The 18,765-nt window shown below is 34.6% G+C and overlaps 1 long non-coding RNA gene across 1 annotated transcript; it reads right to left on the bottom strand.

Annotated features, from left to right (window-relative positions):
* Positions 1–315: 315 nt before the first annotated feature.
* Positions 316–871, bottom strand: LOC110883304. The gene is made up of 3 exons (XR_002560423.1): positions 823–871; positions 448–501; positions 316–375 (listed from the first exon to the last, which is right to left on the bottom strand). It is a non-coding gene; the product is annotated as an uncharacterized LOC110883304 (long non-coding RNA).
* Between the last annotated feature and the right edge of the window lie 17,894 nt (positions 872–18,765).

Raw genomic sequence — 18,765 nt, 5'->3', positions numbered from 1 at the left:
TATGACACACAAGTTGTATTTATTGTACTCAATATAATGGTTGATCATAGCCCATCGCCCCTCTCTTAATTAATAGTCTGATTTTTTTGCTACAAAAGGTTATTTAAATATAATTACAATAATATATGAAAATAAATTTGATATTACGTGAGTATAAGAAATATATTCGACATTACGTGAATGTAAGAAATAGATTCGATATTACGTGAATATATAAGAAATAAAAATAATGTACTCATAAATATGTGTGTAAAATGTATGCCCAAACAACATATTACATTATTACCTCTTCACTGATATAAAATAATCACTTTAAACCTTCACTTGCAGGTCAGGTATTCCATCTTTTTGTGCCTTTTCGATCGTAGCTGGTGACTACACAAAGAGATATATGCGTTAGAAAGTAAGGTATGTGTTAATTGTGGATTGTTATGGATTAGAGAGTACCTTGTCATATCTGAACTGGTTGTCGTTGATTATTTCAACAATTTTTTGAAGCTACTGCAGTTTGTATAAATTTAGTTTTTACAAAAAAAAAAAAAAAAAGTCTAATGAAAATAATATTGTAACCTGCTTCATTTGCATGTCAAAGTTTCCAGCAGGCTCTTCATATGAGAACAGGACAAATAATAACAATAACATCAAGATAAACCATTATTACCCAAACCTTTTAGCTCGCATACCTGCCCCTCCAAACTGAATTGCATTAATGTTTTGTAGTTTTCTTGCATTAATGTTTTGTAGTTTTCTTAGTAAGTTAAAAATAATAAACTAATAAAAAAACATTTGTAACAATTTAAAAAAGTGAGGTATTAAATATACCATTTCAGAGTTGTGTGCGCCAGGAACAACAATGTGAACGGTATCTTCAGGAAACTGTACATTGCAAACATATTACATGTTAACAATAAACTAATTTAATAACGAATGTAAATTAATCACTTTAACCTTCACTTGCAGGTCAGACGTTCCATCATTTTGTGCATTTTCGACCACAACGGTAACTACACAAAGAAATGCATGAATTAGAAAGTAAGGAATGTTTCAATTGCATATTAATATGGATTAGAAAGTACCTTGTCAAATCTGGTCATCGTCGATTATTTCAGCACCATTTTGAAGCTTCTGCACTTCGCATAAATTTAGTAATTACAAAAAATAAATTAAGGTCAAATAAAATAACTATTTTAACCTGCTTCATTTGCATGACAGTTTCTGGCAGGCTGTTCTTTGTTCATAATTGATGGCTTTGGAGGTGATTGATTAATGGTTGGAGTTTTCAGAAAAAAATGATAAATGATTCAGTGTTGCTACTCGTTATATAAAAGCAAAATAAACAACAGGTACCAGTATCCTTTTTTTTAGGAATTGAGTTGGTTAAACCCTCTAATCTACATTTATCAGAGGTGGTTTATTATTTTAAAAAACTGTCAGCAGGTAGATAATGGGGCAGAAATACATGGAGCACCTAATTTAGAGGAGAGAGGTAGGACGTGGGATGGAAGCAAGAAACCATTTATAACCTACTTAAACTGCAGGATTGATAACCCTGAAATACGGACAAAGTGGGGAGAGTGGGGAGTTATTTGTTAACCTGCTAAAACTGCAAGTAAGTGTCGAGAACCGTCATCATAGCGGTTAATTTTGAGAGTTTATGTGGCTGAGATTTAATCTCAGCCAAATCCAATGGTCATTATTGATTTCAAAGTTGGTTACACTTAATGGGAACCATAGATATATATAATTAGAATACAGAAGCAACATAAATTTCAATTAGCATAAAGGGTTAGGGGCATTCAGCATATTTTCAATAAACTTTTTATAAAAACGAATGAAAATCACCGTCATTTCAAAATAAAATGCAGATGATAATAGAAACCTAATTTCACTATTTTTCCATCATCGGCATATTCATGATTCCAAATAACCGTAATTGTTATAATGAAATGCATCCGCAAATAATTTAATGGAATCGAGCGTAATTTCATTGATTATCGTCATCGGTTCAAACTCCTTATCTGATCATGCATTTTCATAGATCATGTACGATTCCAAATAACCATCACTTCTATGACGAAACACTTATGGTGACAATTAACAAATTATGCAAAAGTTTTCCCTCATCAACACAATCATGATTTCTAACAACCATCATTCCTACAATGTAACGCTTATAATAACGAATTAACAGAATCAGAACCTATTTTCACTATATACAGATCACTTACGGATGAAGGATTTTTATAAAAGATTGAAGAATAATTTAGTTATCAAGAACATTTAATACTTTCATAGTTGCAATCCATAACCACGGGTGTAGAAATACATACCGGAAGATTATGTAACTGATCGAGTGATCGGATTTGAGAGATTAAAGGATATGGTGAATAAACGTAGATGGCAATGGTGAAATTTGAGATATTGGTGAATATACCAAGATGGTGGTGGTGAATCTTGTAAGAAGGCGTGAAGGTGTAAACATATTGCGGTGACGGAGTTCTGTTAGTGTTGCATTGTATATGTAATGAAGATGTTGAAACAGTGGGATAAGGTCCAATTAATGGTTTGATTTTTGAAACCGTCACTTCTTTTTCCTTCTTGAAACGGTACTTAGCGCTGGTATGTAAAGACATGATGTTTAAACCAAAGGGTGTGACTCATGTTTGGTAATTGTATTAGTATATATAATGTGATTCAGGGAAGTGAGCCAAATGAATAAGAGAAGAAAACAAGCGTCATCTCCTTTTAATAACGAAAGATTGCAAGATATTCGTGGTTTCTTTCGAGCTTTAAAAATGTGTGTCGTCTTTCGTAGTGTTTTATTAGTATTATTTTATAAAATCAAATGGGTATCGAGTTCATGCTAATGGGCTAACTTCTAAACCATAAAAAATGTTTTGTAAATGGGCCTATTGGAGTTGGTACCGGTATAAAAATAACATATATATATATATAGTATTTTTTAAAAACACGTGCCACTCGAAATCACGGGCCTGTGCGGTGATCCTCACCGCACACCATCATCACCGCCCATGAAAACATCTTTAGTCGAGGTGTTCTCTGTAGGAACTAGGTTCACTTTTTATTAAAAATATTAATAAAATAAATAATAACGAGACTCTCGTTATTTGTGGGAAATTCATCAAGTACAATACTGGTTACATAAACCAAATGAACGAAAATAAAATACACAATAATTGTACCAATCTTGATTCAAGCCAACATCTTTGGAAGAACTTCAACCGCACCATCTTGAATAAACCTCCGCTGCAAGAATGAACAAACTGTCGTTGACGGTTTTGGTTGAGGATCATGTTAGACACGGGACCCTTAAAACAGATTCCGCGCCTCCTCTTAGACGGTCTGTTTCCAGGATACAACAACCGAAGCAGTAGTTGTACTGCCGGAGATGGCTCTCACGCCTGAGATTACACCGGGTATAAATTGATGTTTATAAATTTAGGAAAAAGATGAAGTATGTAAATATGAGAGTACTCCTCTCAAAGGAAAAACGAGAGTCAAGAGAATGTCTGATTTTGTTGGTATCTCTAATATGAACCACCAATTTCATATATATATACACTTATAGTTTTAAGCTCATTAAAACTAGTAAAAAAAATAGACATTAATCTTGTCATAATATAACATTAATCTTGTAATAAACAAGATAATGAATATGACTTTAATGGACTTAAGTGGTTAGACAAAAAACGGTCATATTCATCATGACACGCAATTAACGGGTTGTAACAGCTAGCTTGACCAGCTTCTGCCAATTGCTCTGTTACCGTTGCAGACATGTACGCGCGCCTGAAGTGGCTCTTCAGTCCATGCGCCACATTGTATGGAACCCGCGCATGTGCATGGTGTACAGACCAGTGCTCCTAGTTACTATTGTAACCTGCGCGCGCGCCATAATCGATCTTCAAGTCCATGCAACACTCTACATGGACCTTACGCCACGCCATATGGACCCGCGCGCCACACATATGCCATTGCGCATACCAGGACGCCACCTGGTCATGCGCCATCCAAACTCATGTGCCATTTGAAGTCTTCGCCATGGCATCCGCCTACGTCACCCAAGGGTGCGCCATAAGCGGACCCGCCATGTATCTGACCACGCGCTCATGGACAAAAATACAAAGGCGGTGTGCGAAGTTCAAAGCACACTACATAGGGCCTATAGCCCACGACACGCGCGCATATGTGCACGAGTAAGGGTGCGGGCTCCGCACCCTTTAGGGTCCTCACTGGTGTTTGTCTTCAAGGAGTGCTCCTCCTTATATACCACTTTAAGTTTTGTCATTCCACCTATGTGGGACAAGATGACAAATCTCAATCCATTTTTCTCATCTTTGTTTTTCCAAACATACAACTTCAAGCTTCGATATCTCATTCATCTCAGCTCTATTTGGACATAGTTTGAACATAAACCCATAAATAATTATTTATACAACACATATATAAATATTATTTTTGTCCAAAATATTTAGTGAAAAACTCATTTTCACTAAAATTTCCAACATTCTCATCATCCAAAGTATGTGTATAATCAGATTTTGATTTGTTATAACAACAGATTTTTATAAATTTTTATAAGAGAAATCTAACACTAACCAAGCACGCTTGATTCCACGATCATGTTATTCGTTGACCGTCCACATACATCTTTTTAAAGAGATCTCCATTTTTATTTAGAGTCTGAAAATCAAAAACCATAAACAATTCATATACTTATATAATTCTACTAGTTTATAGACCCGCGTGTTACACTAGTTTTTACAATATAAATGATATAGTTATATAGTATTTAAAAACTTTATATTACTAACGACATATGTTAATTAGTAACAAAACTTTATATAAACGAATTTCTATTACAATATAATGGTTCACACAACTAACTTGAATTTATCACAAAAACTGGCCCATCTTAATTAGTAATACTGAAAATACCATAATAGTTGTGTATTACAAAGATTGAATACTGAAAAACATGTAATAAACAAATTTATATATTATTAATATGAATGAAATTATGTATTGCGTTATATGGGTGGGAGTTGGCTACAAAGTCCATTTTTCCTACAAAGTGTAAAAAGTCATAAAAACCATAATGTCAACCATAAAACATACTGAAAACCCCAAATAACAAAGTGAAGGTTACATATAACAATGTATAAATAATAATAATTTTTATCATTGTGTATCTTTTAAATGTAACTTTTATTTAAACTAAATCTCTAAGACTTCAATTCTATTTACAAAATTCATTATTTTAGTTGTTCTTTTTCTCTTTCTCGGTAAAAAGTCAATTTTATTGGTGTGACATAAATTAGATTTGTTATTCTTACTAAAATTGTTATGCGAAATTAATTAATAAATAGTATTTGTAAAGTTATGAAATAAGTTAAAGGTTTATATATGATTAATAAAATCTTTTCATTATTAAAGGTAATTGACTATGTCACAAATGGGTATAAAATGAAATTAATATATTTCTTAGCTCTATTCAATTGAAAATACATCATAAATCAATGTAGCTACAAATCTTAATATCATCTCATCTAGAAAATTTCAAAACCTTAAGTTCTCTCCGTCTATCATTTTAAAACGGAGTTCAATAAAATTTTAGTTTTGTTGCGAAACAGTCCTCTGTTTAGTTACTCTTTTTTAGCTTTTATTTATTTGTTATAAAAACTCATATATTGATTTTATATATAATCTCAGATAAGGATAACAATTTTTGTTTTTTTCCTTTTGTAATTTAAACTATTTTATTTTAAGAAGTACTAAAATCATAGTTTTAAAAATTATAGATTATTTATGTATATTTTTAATCATAAATTAGAAATAGATTATCAATTATTATATATTACTAATGAATTATCATAAATTAGAATCAAATATTAATTATTATTATTATACATATTAAAGGCAAGTCACCATGAATAGTAATAAATTTTTTTATAATATTATTATACATATTTAAAGCAAATCAAAGATTTTTGTAATACTTTTATAATTTTGATTGTTGTATTACTTAATTGGTTTTTATTGGATAGATATTGATTTGGTTTATTACAGTACCAGTACGATATAGCCACTCGATATATAAATTAACATATGTTTTACATGGATCAAAATGATAAAAACGAACACTGGTACCAGCACCGATGGTTTTCAAACGGTATCAATGGTTGAGAGTCATGGTAGTTGTACCGATATTCATTTATCGTCGCTGACAGAGTGGATAAAATGGAAAAAAATGAAATCGGAAACCATAAAAATGAATATAGTGTTGTAAATTGATAATCAAAGATGAGAAAAAATAATCAAAAGGAACTGAATTTTATTGATATATTACTCTCATACAAAACAGGAAAAACGAGCCTTTATTTATAGGCTTTACAAGAACAAATAAAAGGAAAGACTTAAATATGGATATGATGTTGAGGATCCATTATTTTTCTAAATTATTTTTTTTTTCTATTTCTAACACTCCCCCTCAAGTTGAATTGTGGGATATCCATGATTCAACTTGGATTGGTTTTGATTATGTTTGGTTTTTGGTTTGACTACCGTCTCCTTGACATGGTAGTTTGAGCTATTGAGTTACCGCCTTTAGACACGGTAACTTTTGGTTTGATTTGAGCTACCGCCTTTCGACATGGCAACTTTTGGGTTGATTTGAGCTACCGCCTTTCGACATGGCAACTTTTGGGTTTTGGTTTCCCCTCAAGTTGAAAAAATTCAACTTGGCCGTTTGGGTTTTGGCATTGGTTTTGATTTTGGTTTTTGTTTTGGTTTTGTTTTTTGGTTTTGGTTTTTTGAGCTTTGATTTTTTATGAGCGGAAACGTTGATACTTTTTTTAATATTTTCTTTTATTTAAAAAAGGGAACCTATTGCTTCTTTTCTTCTGCTTTCCTTGGCTTGGTACTGGGGAATGATTGACGAAGCTCTTCCTCTGGAATAATAACAAGTGGTGTTGAAGGTGAAACTTGTGAAATCTCCAATCTTCCATACTTCAATTCTTTAACTATATCCTCTTTATGTGGGTGCTTCCCCTTTTTCTTCTCAATTTGCCTATTCAAATACCCTCTAATCAAATCCAACTGCAAATCCCCTTTTTTAAATTCATCTTCTTCAAAGCATCATCAAGATCCTCTGAAATATCCACTGTTGACTTCAAATTACCCTCTTTTACATTCCGTTTTCGAACCGAATTTGAACTACTCCCCCTTTAGTTTTCACCCTCTTTCTTGGTAAACTAGAAGAACCCATGTTCTCAATTCCCCTAATTTCAGTTCTGCCACTAGGGTTTTGTTGATTTTCTTGATTTTTTCGGGGTCTTTGTCGCTCAATCTTTAGACTCTCCGGCACTGGTTCGTTGTTTTGCCGGAGCTTTCCTTGAAGAAAATGTGCCTCACAAAGTGTCCGGCCCTCCACCACCGGCCGCCGGCACCGCCATTGCCGGCCGTCGTTGCGTTTGCACCGCTGGTCGTCTGGTAAATCGCTACCGTTTTCTGCCATTTTTTGCACTTTTCTTGGTGGGGTTTGGCTGAAATTGGGAATGATCGGATCTTTTTCAAGAAAATAGAGGAAAGATTGAAGCTTTTTGTCAAGATTTTGATGGTTTTTTTCCATGTTTTGGGATAATGAACAAGGGTTTTGGATAAAAGGGGTGAAGAATTCGTCGAGTTGAAAGGTTTGATGGTTCGTGGATGAATATGATGGTTCGTTGATGGGTTTTTTGGCGAACTGGTTTGATAACGGAACTGATGAACGAAGACGGAGAATTGATTCGTCGGAACAGTGGAATCGGGTCAGATTTGAAGTTGATTTTGGTTGAACGATTTTGGTTTTGGTTTTGGTTTGAGATTAACGAAAAGAGTTTTCAAGGATCATAAACTCTGCTCTGATACCATGTTGTAACTTGATAATCAGAGATGAGAAAGAATAATCAAAAGGAACTTAATTTTATTGATATATTTCTCTCATACAAAACAGGAAAAACGAGCCTTTATTTATAGGCTTTACAAGAACAAATCAAAGGAAAGACTTAAATATGGATATGATGTTGAGGATCCATTATTTTTCTAAATTATTTTTTTTTTCTATTTCTAACATATAGATACCGTGATATAGTGATATATTGTCAGTCTATTGAAAGAGAGCACAAAAAATAAATATCAGTATCAAAAGCGTTGTTATACGTTAGGTGTCAATTGGACATCAGTATATGTATCTATATTCGTTTCTAATTGTTTTTTATGGATGTAAGATTTTCTCTTTCAATTACAATAGCGAGTATTGGTATCGTAATGAGCCAAACTGATACCAACCAAATTCTCGCCGCAAAGCGCGAGGGAATATCACTAGTTATATATTATTAATGAATTAAATATGAAAATGCCATATAGCATTAATTAGAAGAGATATTTGAGGAGAAAATATTGTATGAAGTTAGAAGTATTCTTTTGTTAGTATTAGATGATTTGAATTATCAACAAGGTAAATGAAAAGTTGGTGATATATGTTGTAGCCATGGGCGGATCTTAGAAGATCTGCGCCAGGGCCACGACCCTGGCAAGTTTTCCGGCCGTAGTGCTAATTTTCCGTATTTCGATCGAAATTTTTTATATATACTATGTTTGGCCCGGGCATTTTTTAGTACCCGTGTCTTTTGGCCCTGGGACATTCAACGGGCAAGATCCGTCACTGGTTGTAGCATTCACTATCAAACATTCTTATAATTATTGTGTTTGTAAATAGTAATAAGTAATTGCTACCAAGTTAGCAAGATTAGCAAATGTCAATAAAAAGGTGATTGCTTTCTTAAAGTGAGAAGGTTGTGATGATTTTTTTCCCACATGGTTACATGGAAAAACACGTGATGATCTTTAACCTCTTAGAGAGAAGTTTGCACACGAAGATCTAAATTGGTTTGAAGATAACATTAGCGAAAAGCAACTCTTTGACGAGATGCCAATGTATTAGTTAACACCCACCCGAATCACTATATATGATTGTGTTTATGTGTTGATACAATATATATATATATATATATATATATATATATATAGGCTAATTTAAGGAGAAAACTCACTCCAGTTGACTAAACCCAAGAAACCCAATTGTGTGGACAGGGAGTCTCCACGTCATTTTTGTAATAGATGTGTTAAAGGGCAAATCCGGTAATTCATACTAGACCAACAAAATATATATAACATATTTAATCTTTTTGTGCTGACACATTTATGTACAAGTTGGGTTGTCAAGTATTGTTGCAGCAACCTAGTGAGGGGGGTTGTAGGTTTGCTTTTTAGGTTGTAGATACTTTGATTTTTATGTTCAGGTACACACTATATTATTTATTATTATGGTCATTTCATCATTTTTATTTCTCACACCCTTTTTACAGATTAAATAAATGTACGAAAACGATCCTATTCAACAGCTCTATACGAAGATACATGACAACTTGCAAAAAAAAAAAAAAAAAAAAACAAATTCATACTATTTTTTAAAAACATTATAAACATTTTTTATACATATGAATATAAAAGCCCCACATTTGTTTTGTAACAAATATATATATCCCCACGTTTTTTTTAATTCAACTTACATAATAATAAAAACTATGTAACTTCTATTTTTTTCAAACCAACTTCTAACTTTTTTTGTTTATATTTTTTTTTAAAATGTAAAGTTTAATTAGTTTGTAAATTGTCCGGGCAAAATTATTTGCCATACACTTCATAGTTAAGAACAAAAAATCCCTAAAATTCATAAAACCCGTTTTTCCCCAGCCAACCTTTTTTAGGGATTCTAACAAAACTCGTAAAAAACAAAATAGCTTCAATTAATCATAAAATACATAAATTGAAAACCCTCTTCTAACATTTTTTTTTTACTTTTTATACTCTCTTTCATACTTTTACTTTTGATGTAATTCTCCTTTTTCATTTATATGTATATATATATATATATATATATATATATATATATATATATATATATATATAGATGTAACTGGCACAAACATTGTTACCTATATCATTTGTATTTGTATTACATTATCAATTTACGCCACGTTTGTAACAAGTATTTTTGCTTTGATTGTTACATTTCTAACACAAAAAAAATGTAACAACACACTTTATTTCTATAACAATCACTTTATTTTTACAATAATCTGGAAAAAAAAATGTAACAACGAACTTTATTTTTACAATAATCTAAAAAAGTGTAACAATGCACTTTTTTCTGTAAAGGACATTATTTAAGTAACACGAAAAAATGTAACATGTATTTTTTTATACATAGTAGTTTCACATCCTTTTTGAACAACTGTCTTGTTTTAATCCATAAATTAAATATTTTTTAAATAATATCATAGCTAGGAAATTGAGGCTATACACCACATCCAAAAAGATAAAATATAGGGGTGAGGGGAGAGGCTTGTCATGATGATACATTGAAAAGTGAATTCAGACTTCTTTTTTCCCATAGTGTAATTTGATTTTATGTCACTTCAAGGTATGTACCTTTTTTTGCTTAATCTTTTGGTAATGAAACATTGTTAAAGACTATTTGTAATATTCGCATCTATTTTATAGAAACAGTTTGTACAAAATCATATCAGTGTTTTGATGTAACAACTCTCATGTAACATTTTTTTCATTTGACGTATGTAAGACCTTTTACAAAAATATTTTTTTTTCATATGTTACACAAATCGAGTCATATCTACATTAGTTATTTAGGCTTCAAAAATCTTTTTTTTTCATATGTTTTCCAAACCGAGTCATATGTTACAAAAAATAATTTTTTTTTCATATTTTATTCTACATGTATACACGTTAATGTTACAAAATAGACATTTTTTTGTTACATTTCAGATTTGTACATGTAAATAAAAAAACAAAGTGTTACACCCTAGTTCGTAAATGACAAAAGACGCAGCGGAAAATTCGTGCCATAAAAATTTCTTTCATGATATACGTCTTGACATTCTAAAAATTCATTTTTATAATATTAGAACATAACTTATCCTCACTAAATTACATAATTAAACATTCCCGTACAATCTGTCTTGTGACTCGATCCTCGATCTCCAAATCCTTGGATATCCTCATGACTGATACTACCTGCGTTCACCACATAAAATTTACAATATTAGTACGCAAAATAAACACACAAGGTTTGTTCATGTTTACTTCTCGTTTCGACAACTCTTTACATCCCAGCTTTCCCATCCTGTCATACCATCCGTGGTAAGACTTCTTTGTTATTCCTGCATTTCCCTTAAAGCTCCAGGTACACGAATAAACAACGTAAACACTTAAGCGTACTGAATAGCCTACATGCGTACCTAACTTCATACATACTATTTCCATATATACATACGTACACACATGCATACATACCTACTTGCATACATACTCACACACATACATGTCAACCTACATGCATACTTACATATAAACACATCTACATCATTATATACGTATCTACAAGTACACATACCTACATCATTACATACACTCATGACATTATACATGTATACATATATACATCCCTACTTGCATCATACCAAGCTTATACATACCTACTCCTATACATACCATCATAGGTCCACGTACTTGCTCGCATACTTATAAACATACATACATACCTATCTACATAAGTGCATACCCTTAAGCTCATAAAAACGTAAGTTAAATTAGTCAAACGTAATATACCTACAATCCATAAAACATGAATTGAATCAGTCATACGTAGTTTAAAACGTGTCAAAACGAGTCCAGGAAGCTGAACTGATTGAAATACAAATTTTTCAACAAAAAGGGGTTCTTTCGCGCCACGTGACGGCGCCATGTTGCTCTCTCGCGTGGCGCGGGGGAGGCACTTTTCCAGCAGGTCCGCAGCTCAGTTTCAGCTATGCCAGTTTTCACGGAAACGGTCATAACTTCTTCGTTATTGGTCCGTTTTACCCGATTCTTTTTCCTACGCGTTCGTAATTTAATTCTCCATCTAATGGAATTAAAATCCAACATCCGACTTAATAAAATTTCAGACTTTTAACTCTTCGGCTTATTACCCTCTTACCAAATTTCGACCCGTTCATGCATACATCATCATAACTTGTTTGTTTTACCATAACCTCTTATAAACATATTAGTATCAGTGACGTCTATCATAAATTACTAAATTCTTGGATGTCTTACATCCTCTTAACACATTATTGTTCATATGCTTATTTTGACCCGTTAAGGGTATTCGCGCATTAATTGGTCTATGACTAACCAAACCATCATCCCCACGTCCATACTTGTCCAAAACATTACACTAATCGAATAACTTATTTCTAAACTACTTTTAAGATCGTTTACCCCAAAATACCCATCGAGGGCATTTTGGTCAACTTTAATCCCATCATTTACGACGAAAGACTTTAACACATATTTGACCTCAAACATCATGTTTAATTAATCACAACACTTTATTACTTACTTGAACTAAGAAGTGATTACGAAAATCACTTACCTTATGCGTCCGTGCTCGTATCCGATTCCTCGCCTTTTCTTGACCCGTTATCCTTTCATGCTTGAGTCCGTCTTGACATGATTCCTATACTCTCTTTTCATCAAGATCAAGCTCCTATTAGCATATGCATTCGTACATGATAACAATCATATCAATCACATATTTCACACTTAACCTTCATTAATCACTTCTAACAAGCATAATACATGTAACCAAGTTCATGTCATTTCAAACTCATGTGATCTATCGTTTCATCGTATTAAACACAAGTCTAACACGTCATTAGCCTAAATCATGACACATAATTATTCCTAAACCTTATAGTAGCATTCATAAGTCGAACCATACCATTCGCATATTCGTTGACTTTTCAGAAAGTCAACAGTCAAGCATACAAATTTCCAACTCAAGAAGATATGTCCATATTGATGTAGTGGACCATGCTAACGACATCCTATGCATTTTGTAATCATATTCTTGAACACATACAACCATATAATTACTTACCTACGTACACACACATATACGTAATCCATTCCATTTATACTAGTATTTCTATAACTCCACAACTAACACTCTAACACGTATTAAGCTAGCCTTATACTATTCAAACAATGATTCTTTTTAGGAATCTCATATGCTTCACATATACTTCTAGTTCACAACTAGCGGATCAAACAACCACATGGTGTGCATCACATCATTTAAACACATAGTACAAGCCACTAGTGCACCCTTCTACCCGGGCATGAAGTCAACAAAATCTCCACATGGAATCAATCTAACACGTCTTCTTCATGTAGGTTTACTAACAATCACATAATTTCCACCATATATCCTTATTCATCCATTGTTATCATGTAATTTTAAATACTAACTTATACTAGGCATTTCTTCAAACACTTGGCGTGCGTACTTGTAAGACCCAGCTTATAAAACCAGATTTATATACATAAAAACCTTGCATTAAATGTCAAAATATTGACTTAACAAAAACTTTCATCGTTTTAATCCATCTAGGCACCACAAACATGTACAATTTTACAAATTCATAACCAAGACATTAACTACAATTGTTTACATGGTTTTTAAAACAAAAAGTTATATGCGGAAGCGTTCGCTAGAGTGTTCGGTTCGAGTTGACAAGCTTGATCTTCATCCTTCACTTGGGTACCTGAAAGCTCATGGGTTCAACAAGCATTAGAGTTTTTAACTATGATAGAACACGTAATTGGATTGGGTTCGAAGACTTATTCAAACAAGAAATAAGTTTTCTTCAACAAGGCTCCACCGTAATTTATGGTATCACCGTAAATTACGGTGGCTTCTGAATGTTTGGGGGTCTACCGTAGCACAGTAGATATCCACCGTAACAAAGTTGCAGATCACCGTAAATTACGGTACTACCGTAATTTACGGTAGACTCTGCACATGAATCCTTTGTTCAAAATGCAGGATTTTGCTGGTTCATTATAATACTAGACAGCATACTTTCACATAAATCATTAGACGGCTGGGCTAGTTGTTCATGTTTGTATTTCGGTCATCACATTACTCAATTATAACTTAATTGGGCATGTAACGGGAGTTAACATTCACTCTAAATTGCAAGATTTCTATTTAATCTTTCGTACTACGATCATGCATTCAAACCAAAACGTAGCATCTATAATAAGAACAAGGTTTATGAGTTTATTTATGATATTCGCTACACGGCCTACGCTTCAAATGATATTCGTACTATACGATAAGTCATGCTTCTTGTTTATTTCTAGAACTTGTTTGACCCGTTTAGGTGCTGAATTTAGACACCTTACGGATGCTCAATTTTTCATGTTTATAACTTGTTTAAGGCAATAGCCGATTTCATGATATAATGGAAATTCTTGGTACTCATGCTTTCCTTTCTTTCAAGCAACGCATAAAGCTAATAATAATTATAATGTGATGAAACAATAAAATTTCATACCTTTAAAGCGCGCCTTTTCCTCGTGAGTTCCCCTCGGCTTGTCCGCTAGATGACCGGACTCTTTGCCTAGAAAATTCAGTTTTCACAACATGTTTAGAACTCTTTTCATGACCATAATCACATCATTATGGACCATTATCAAATTTGCGTTTTTATCCAAATTTTAACATTTAAGTCCTCACTTAGGCATTTTAACAAACACCTAGCGGGTCAGATTTTCCTACAATCGTTACCAAGTTCATGACTTTATGATTTGACATCAAATATCACTATAATAGAAATTTTTGCATACATTTAGCATCAATATCACTGGAATTACTTCTTATAATGAAATTTATACTAGGATTACACTCAAAATCCTAATATTCATCATCAACATACAAAACCCATAACTTAACATCTATGGATTCATGGAATTTTCCTGAATTAGGGCATGATTTCACATATAGTTGTCTAGGTTTTAATCCTAGACACTATATCATCTTTAATCTAACTAATTACTATCATGCATCAACAAAATTTCAGATTTGCTAGATTCATGAGAATTTCAAGTAGTGAATTCTCACAAAATTTTACATACCTCTTAATCCTCTCGCGATGAGGAACACAATTCTAAGCTCGGATTTCGTTTTGGTTAGGATTTGAGCCTTCAATTTGCAAGAAATGGTGATGTTAGGGTTTTGGAACAATGGGGGTCGCCCCTTGCCTTGCTTCTGTCGACCAGACACACTAATTTGGTGTGTTTGGTTTAATTTTGTTACAATTAACAATTAACTTTTGATTCTTGGCAAGATTAGTCCCTTAATTACCATTTCTTTTTAAATACAAGAGTTTTAACTAAGTGTAAGTTATTTTCAAAACTTGTAAACTTTAACTAGGTTAAAGTTTCTACATGTTTATTTCTTGTTTATGAAATCCTTATATTCTTATATAAAGATTTATATTTTCGGGGTGTTACAAGTCCACCCCCCTTAAAAAGGGTTTCGTCCCCGAAACCGAATTACGTACCAAATAATGTCGGGTGTAGACGTCGCATTTCCTCTTCGGATTCCCATGTAGTGTCTGACCCTTTTCTGTGCTCCCACTTGACCTTGACTTGGGTTATCACTTTGTTCCTCAAACTTTTCTCCTTACGATCTAAAATCGCAATTGGTTTTACTGCATAGTTGAGGCTGTTATCCACTTCGATATCGTCGTAGTGGATATGAGCAGTTTCGTCGGCCAAACATTTTCGAAGATGTGATACGTGGAAAGTGCTAGGAATTCCACTCAACTCTTCGGGTAATTCAAGTCGATAAGCTACCTTACCAACCCGTTCAATGATTCTAAATGGCCCAATGAATCTCGGGCTTAACTTTCCCCTTTTTCTGAATCTAATAATACCCTTCCATGGGGAAACCTTTAGCATGACCATATCGCCAACCTGAAACTCGATTGGCCTATTTCTTTTGTCTGCGTATGCCTTTTGTCGGTCTTGAGCCGCTTTCAAATGTGTCCGAACTATATCAATTTTCGCATTTGTAGCTCGGATTACATCAGTTGGTGCTAGCCCTCGCGGGCCCACCTCTCCCCAACATACCGGAGTCCGACACTTTCTGCCATATAATAGCTCATACGGGGCCATTTTAATGCTCGCGTGATAGCTATTATTATATGCGAATTCGACCAAGGGTAAATGGACATCCCAACTACCCCCAAAGTCAATAATGCAAGCCCGTAGCATATCCCCCAATGTTTGTATTGTTCTTTCGCTCTGCCCATCCGTTTGTGGATGATAAGCAGTGCTAAGGAACAATTTAGTTCCCATCTGTTCTTGGAATTCACGCCAGAATTTCGAGGTGAACCGAGTATCTCTGTCTGATACAATGGATATCGGTACCCCATGCCTTGCTATGATTTCATTGGTGTATACCTCCGACAATTTCTCAGATGTATAAGTTTCACGAATCGGAATAAAGTGGGCGCTTTTAGTTAACCTATCCACGACCACCCAAATAGCATCAAAACCACGACTTGTTTTAGGTAGTTTAGTCAATAGGTCCATCGTGATTTGCTCCCATTTCCAAACCGGAATTTCTAACGGTTGGAGTTTACCATACGGCTTTTGGTGTTCCGCCTTGACTTGTAGGCATGTCAAGCATTTTTCCACGTATTTCACAGTGTCTCGCTTCATTCCGGGCCACCAATAGTTTTGCTTCAAGTCATGATACATTTTAGTCGCCCCCGGGTGAATGGAATAACGGGATTTATGAGCTTCATCTAGCAGAAGCTTCTTAACACCACATGTGTTAGGAACCCAGATTCTATTAAAACGAGTTCTTAGGCCGTGACTGCCCACTTCAAGGTCTTTAACTTGACCAATAATTCTTTCCTTTTTCACGAATAAGACTGGTGCGCCCCACGGAGACACACTCGGTCGGATAAATCCCTTGTCAAGAAATTCCTGAATTTGAGACATCAATTCTTGTAACTCCGACGGTGCAAGTCGGTATGGCGCCTTGGCCACGGGTTTCGCGCCCGGAATCAACTCGATTCCGAACTCTACCTCCCGTTCTGGCGGTATCCCCGGTAGTTCTTCCGGAAACACATCTTCATAATCTCGCACGACTGGTACATCCCCAATTTTGAGGAGTTCCTTTTCCGTTTCGCTCGCATATACCATAAAGGCCTTGCATCCATGTTTCATGAGTTTGCGAGCTTCTAGCATTGAGCATATCACCGGGTTACCTCCCTTTTCTCCATATATTGTAACTTGCTTTCCGCTAGGGGAAGTTAGTTTTATTTCCTTTCGGAAACAAACCACTTTTGCGTGGTAACGGGATAGCCAATCCATTCCCACTACCACTTGGAATTCTCCCATCGACATCGGGATCAAGTCTATTGCATATTCCTCGTCATCAATATTCATCGTGCAGTTTTTACATACATCACAGACAATAAAGCTTTTATTATTACCTATCTCTACCTCTAAAGGCATAGGTAATCTTGTTAGAACAAATGAGGGGTGTCGAATAAACCCATATGAAACAAAGGATTTATTCGCACCAGTATCAAATAACACATGTGCGGGAATTGAATTTATAGTGAATATACCTGAGACCACGTCAGGTTCGACCTTTGCTTCAGCAGCGGTCAATTGAAAGGATCTTGCTTTGGCTTTTGCGGCTTCACCTTTTGAGTCTTGTCCTTCTTTCTTTCCCGCCAATTCTGGGCACTCCGATCTTTTATGACCCGTTCGGTAACAGTTGTAACAAACGGTCACTTTTTCCGGGCATGATATAGCCATATGTCCCGTTTTTCGACATATAGGACAAGGCTTATCTTTGAAGCGACATTCACCCTTATGATTCTTGCCGCAGATTTTGCAACTTGGTGTACCGCCCTTTGCATCTGATTTCTTTGACGTTTCATTCGTTCTTGCTTTCTTGGTAGGGCTTGGATTTATATCCTGTGCCCTTCGTTCACCCCGCTCTATACTCTTCTTCAACTCAATCTCCCTTTCCCGAGCAGCATTGACAATCTCGGTAAGGGTCTCATACTTTGAAGGGGTTATGAACTCCCTGTATTCAGCGCTCAGCATATTATGGTAGTAATAGACTTTTTGTTCTTCGTTCGTGATCAGATCGTCACAGAACTTCATTTTGTCCATAAACACCCCCGTGATCTTGTCTATGGATTCACCCTTATGTCTGAGTTGCATGAACTCTTCCTTGATCTTGTTTATAACCGCTTTGGGGCTATGGTGTTTAAGAAACGGCGTCTTAAACTCCTCCCACGTCATGGCCTTAGCCGCTTCGTTTCCAATCTCCTTCTTTTTGTTATCCCACCAATCCTTCGCTTGACCTCTTAACTGACCCGTACCATAAGCTACGTAGTCATTTTCATCACAATGTGTTCTCTCAAACACTCCCTCGATATCGCCTATCCATCGCTGACACACGATTGGATCAACTTCCCCATTATAGATAGGCGGTTTACAAGCTATGAATTCCTTGTATGAACAAGGTTTTCGTTCCCCGGATTTTTCCTTTGCTAGATTTGAATTATCTTCTAACTTCTTGATTCTTTCTTCTACCACTGATAAAACCGTATTTTGGATTTTATCAATGAAGTTCGACAAGCTGTTTTCGATCGCCTTTCCAACTTCTTCGGCAATCACTATTCTCATCTGTTCGGTGACTCTTGGTACCGCATCACCGTCACCTCCGCTTGCCATCTTTGATACTGAAATGTTTACATA

Source organism: Helianthus annuus, chromosome 10 (assembly GCF_002127325.2).
Source record: "Helianthus annuus cultivar XRQ/B chromosome 10, HanXRQr2.0-SUNRISE, whole genome shotgun sequence".
Taxonomy (NCBI): Eukaryota; Viridiplantae; Streptophyta; class Magnoliopsida; order Asterales; family Asteraceae; genus Helianthus; species Helianthus annuus.
This window is presented reverse-complemented; position numbering and strand designations above follow the sequence as displayed.